General features: G+C 40.6%; 1 long non-coding RNA gene across 1 annotated transcript; it reads right to left on the bottom strand.

The window, feature by feature from the left end:
- Window positions 1–537: 537 nt before the first annotated feature.
- On the bottom strand, window positions 538–4,800 carry LOC129658928 (uncharacterized). Its single transcript, XR_008717590.1, has 2 exons — window positions 4,440–4,800; window positions 538–901 (listed from the first exon to the last, which is right to left on the bottom strand). It is a non-coding gene; the product is annotated as an uncharacterized LOC129658928 (long non-coding RNA).
- Window positions 4,801–5,409: the final 609 nt, after the last annotated feature.

The raw sequence follows: 5,409 nt of genomic DNA, 5'->3' as shown, positions 1-5,409 counted from the left end.
TTGTTCTCAGCCCCACCTCTGCCTCAAGTCCTCTCCAGGTGTGTGTCTTCAGCATGTATGAGGGGCATAGTCCATCTGTGGGCCAGGCCTCAGCAGCACTGCCCTCGTGCAGGTGTGTATCAGGGGAATGGCTGCTAGATCTGTCATCCCTGAAGTGCTTGAAAGAGAACCTTTTTGAGTATTTCCCTTGGTAATAATAGAGGTTTATATTCAGTTCTTCACAAAAAATTTTATCTGTAAATTTAAAAAAATGAGAGGATGCTCACCTCTAATATCTATTACCTTTTAAAATCTTTAGAACACTTGAGCTGGGTAGGATATAAGTTTTGTCTATTTCTGCAGATGAAGAAACCTACCAAAGTAGATATTATGTGTGAATTCCTTTTTTACTGTATTGATGGTAGCTTTGAGACTAGTACTGTTTTCTGATTTCCATGGTCACTGTTATTAGGAGTCAAAGTGAGTGGTTTTTTGCTCTCTTCTCTCTCACCATCTCCCCCTCTGCCCAACAGACACACACACACACACCACTGGATAGTTCTTGTGATTTTATCATTCTCTTTTAAGAGTACCCGCGGAGGGAGCCGTCTCTCAGAGCTATCTGAGATGCTGCCTCCCAGGCTGCAGTCCTCATTTTGCCCCCAATAAAACTTAACTTGCAACTCTCAAGTTGTACGTGTTTTTTAGTCGACAGTTATGGTGACCAACGAAGCAACCCAGGGTAGACTTCCTTCCTTCCACTGGACTCCATGAGGAAACGGAGCCTTGGTACCAGCAGGGGCCCCTTGTGCCCATCCGCCTCCTTGGGGAGTGCAGATGGATTTGGGACACTGTAAGATTGTTTCTGAAACTCATCTCAGTAATCTGTCTTTGGTTGAAGATCAGATGCTTCATGCACGACCTGCAACCAAGACCGGAAGAAGACATAATTTAAGCAACTGTCTCCAACCTGGATGGAAGGACCTTTCTATCAGGTACTCTTAACTAGCTCATACCCAGTGAAACTGAAGGGAAATTGACTCCTGGGTTAACTCTCTCTTCCAAAGGCCCCTAAGCTGGACTGGTCTATAGAGAGTCCTGCTGACCTCAAACTCACCTTAAAACAATGCTCAAACAGAGGAAACTACAATAGGACAAGATGAAGATGATATCAGAAGTAGGCAGCTTGCCCAAGATGCTGAACTGACTTGTATGATCATTTATAATGTTTTATTGATCCCTCGGACCTATGCCTATCAATCAAATATTTTCTATCATGGACACAATTCTATGCTAGTTTAAAATTCAATCCAATTGTTGGGTTGTGGCCAATTATCTGTGTCTAGTACTTCTGGGTTACCTTGGTGGATTTCTATTTTCTAGGGCTCTGATTGGATACTTCTTAGGAAATTTATTTTAGATGACAGTTCTGTCCTGTTCTGTCTATTCATGATATTACTAGATAGGATCCTCTCACCTGGTCAATTAATAATACCTGCTCTGGTACTGGCCATAGATTTAAGTTTTCTCTTAGGGTCATTCAAACTCAATTGGAGTGATGAGCTAACTATCAATAAAAAATTAACCTCTCATCTATTAAAAGGAAACTCCCACAGTTAGGGGGAGGATCTGCATGGTTAACACCTGGCTATGATCATTTAAATTTAAAAGCTCCTCTATGTTGGAAACGGTTAAATCATACTAAAAATGATCAGCCTGGTAATTATGAGACAAGGCTGGATACTTTATGAATTATGACTATCATTACCCTTAGAGAGAATGATTGGTATGGAACTCAATTGATTTGTGGTGCTAATTCATGGCCTTGACGTTTACAGGGATGGATACAAAGGTGTAGCCTGGGTTTCTCATGACTTTAAGGTCATATACATTAACAAATTAGAGGTAACCTTAACCAATCTACCATTAGTATGATCCCTATGGGTCAAAGATCTGCATTCTAGTGGTAAGACCATTTAGCAGCTTTTGTGTGTGTGTGTGAACCTTCATTGGGGTTGGAGGATGTAATTGGCCATATTTAAGCCTTAACAACTTTCATAAGCTTTAAATGATGCTAACTGGGCTATTAACCTATTGAATGATGAGATCTTTATGATTTAGAAGAGGCAGAGGAACTAGGGATCAAATTGCCAACATCCATTGGATCATCAGAAAAGCAGGAAAGTTCCAGAAAAACATCTACCTCTGCTTTATTGACTATGCCAAAGCCTTTGACTGTGTGGATTGCAACAAGCTGTGGAAAATTCTTCAAGAGATGGGAATACCAGACCATTTGACCCGCCTCTTAAGAAATCTGTATGCATGTCAAGAAGCAAGAGTTAGAACCGGACATGAACAACAGACTGGTTCCAAATTGGGAAAGGAGAATGTCAAGGCTGTATATTGTCACCTGCTTATTTAACTTATGTGTAGAGTACATCATGAGAAATGCTGGACTGGATGAAGCACAAGCTGGAATCAAGATTGCGGGGAGAAATATCAATAACCTCAGATATGCAGATGACACCACCTTTATGGCAGAAAGTGAAGAACTAAAGGGCTTCTTGATGAAAGTGAAAGAGGAGAGTGAAAAAGTTGGCTTAAAACTCAACACTCATAGAACTAAGATCATGGCATCTGGTCCCATCACTTCATGGGAAATAGATGGAGAAACAGTGGAAAAAGTGACAGACTTTATTTTGGGGGGCTCCAAAATCACTGCAGATGGTGACTGCAGCCATTAAAATTAAAAGACACTTGCTCATTGGAATAAAAGTTATGACCAACCCAGACAGCTTATTAAAAAGCAGAGACGTTACTTTGCCAACAAAGATCTGTCTAGTAAAAGCTATGGTTTTTCCAGTAGTTATGTATGGATGTGAGAGTTGGACTATAAAGAAAGCTGAGTGCCAAAGAATTGATGCTTTTGAACTGTGTTGTTGGAGAAGACTCTTGAGAGGCCCTTGGACTGCAAGGAGATCCAACCAGTCCATCCTAAAGGAAATCAGTCCTGAATGTTCATTGGTAGGACTGATGCTGAAGCTGAAACTCTAATACTTTGGCCACCTGATGTGAAGAATGGACTCATTTGAAAAGACCCTGATGCTGGGAAAGATTTAAGGTGGGAAGAGAAGGGGATGACAGAGGATGAGATGGTCGGATGGCATCATCGACTCAATGGACATGAGTTTGAGTAAACTCCAGGAGTTGGTGTTGGACTGGGAGTCCTGGCGTGTTGCACTCCATGGAGTCACAAAGAGTTGGACATAACTGAGCAACTGAACTGAACTGATGATGAGAAAGGCAGTGCTACATAACTGCAAGGCCCTTGACACCTGACAGCATCTCAGGGAGATATCTGTGCTATAATTCAAAGTGAATGCTATATTTTTCATACCTGATAAATCCTTTAATGTAATACATTTGATGAGCCATATGAAAAATCAGACTTCTGCTTTAAGCAACCCATTCCCTAGTCTTGACAATCTTTTAAAAAACTGGTTTGGGTGTGGGAGGCTCATGGCTAAACTATTTACTTTTAATTCCACTAATGTTATTAACTACTATTTGTATTTTGCCTGTTTCACAAGATTATTGTTTCTTGTATCACCAAGTGTATGACTGAGCCTCCAATGAAAATAATGTTGACTAGACTTGAAGCAGTTGATCAAAAGTCTAGCTCGATATATTATCAACAATTGTAATAGTATAACTCTAGATATGGGAAGATGCAACAAAGGGAATATTTTTCTGGACCATAACTATAAGACAAGTGTCCAGAGATCTTTGACTTTTAAGACTTAGTCCAGTAATAGCACATTGAGTGGCCTATCAACAAAAACCTTCTTCAGAACTGGAAACAAGCCTTTCCAGCAACATGGGACAAAATGGTCATGAAATGCCCCCCAAAGTGTGGTCGGATTTATTACCACAATGGGGATGTGTCAATTACAAGTTAGCACTTAAAAAGAGCATCATCAAAGACTGAACAACGAAGGCATCTGCCATCTGCCTCTGGAGCCTGAACCCCATGCTGCTGCAGCTGCTGACCTTCAGCAACCCCTGAGGGAGTTCAGGGTGGAGTGAGGAACTCTGTGCTCCAGGGAATCTGGTGGGACAGGTCTTTAGATACTTGGATGTTTTTAGGAACAGATTTTATTATCTCAATCCTTGCATCTTCTCATATCTAGAGAAGCACTAAATCCCTCCATGGTGACTTCAGATACTCGTGACAAACAAAAAACTGGTAAAATGAGTGCTTCATGGCATTGAACTCCCCCTTCACCAAAACCTTGTATATTGACTTTCCCCCACTGCTGCTTTGGAGCAGTCTCTCAGAGCTATCTGAGATGCTGCCTGCAGTCCTCATTTTGCCCCAAATAAAACTTAACTCACTAAAAAAAAAAAAAAAAAGAGTACCTTTAAAAACAGACTTTAAAAAATAATATTTATAGAGTCACCTGATACACTTGTTAAATATTTAGGTTCCTGCTCCTGCTCCCGACCTTATGGTGACTGTTCAAATCTGCTCATGTTTTATAAGCACATCCATTGGTTTTTGTCTCCACTGAAGTTTCCTGGATCCCCAGGAGATTCTTGTGAGAGCCTGGTTAGAGTGGAATCTGTGCCAGGATTTCAGAACAGAAGCCAGTCTTGATTGAAGATGGTTGGATGCTGGATACTAATTGTCATACTTTCTGGAAGATTATGACTGGGAGGGTTGTTAGGTACTGGCATACTGAAATTCAGAGTGTGAAATAAGGGCCTTCTGAATGGATTTTCTTCAGGGAGAACAAGGGCGTGTTCTCTCAACTGCTTATATAAATTTACTTGGCAGGGTTGACATTTATATGCAGAAGCAACACAAAATGCAAATAAGCTTTTTAATGCTTTCAGTATCATTATATACTTAAATTTATGTTTGGGTTATTGTATCTTTATCAACAGTGTTGTTAGCAACATTGGAGTGACAGTTTTAATACAATGGATAATAACAGGGTTTTAAAACCATCAGAGAGAAGACATTCAGGTCTATAAATCCTGGAAGAAACCAGCTAGATCAACTAAATAATAATAATAAGTCAGCTGTCCAGTTAAGCTAATTTTCAAACTCCACCGACATTTCCAGGAATTCTAAGCTATCTTTTTAAATTTTTAACAAGAATTAGATTCAGTCGCATAAGGCAGATTTCTAGACGTTTTTACTTATTTTATTCCTTCCTCTTCTTCCCAATCTGTTCTATTTGCAAGGGAGAAAGAAAAGACTCCGGCTCTCTTAAGAAGGCTCATGGGGAATGGTGGTAGGAAAGATAGTGGACAACACCTGGATCAATCCAGAAGCCCTGGTGGCTCAGCAGGTAAAGAATCTGCCTGCAATGCAGGAGATGCTGGAGACACAGGTTCGATCCCTGGGTTGGGAAGATCCACCGG

Source organism: Bubalus kerabau, chromosome 8 (assembly GCF_029407905.1).
Source record: "Bubalus kerabau isolate K-KA32 ecotype Philippines breed swamp buffalo chromosome 8, PCC_UOA_SB_1v2, whole genome shotgun sequence".
Taxonomy (NCBI): Eukaryota; Metazoa; Chordata; class Mammalia; order Artiodactyla; family Bovidae; genus Bubalus; species Bubalus kerabau.
Note: the sequence above shows the minus strand (reverse complement) of the source record. Positions and strands in the feature narration are given on the sequence as shown.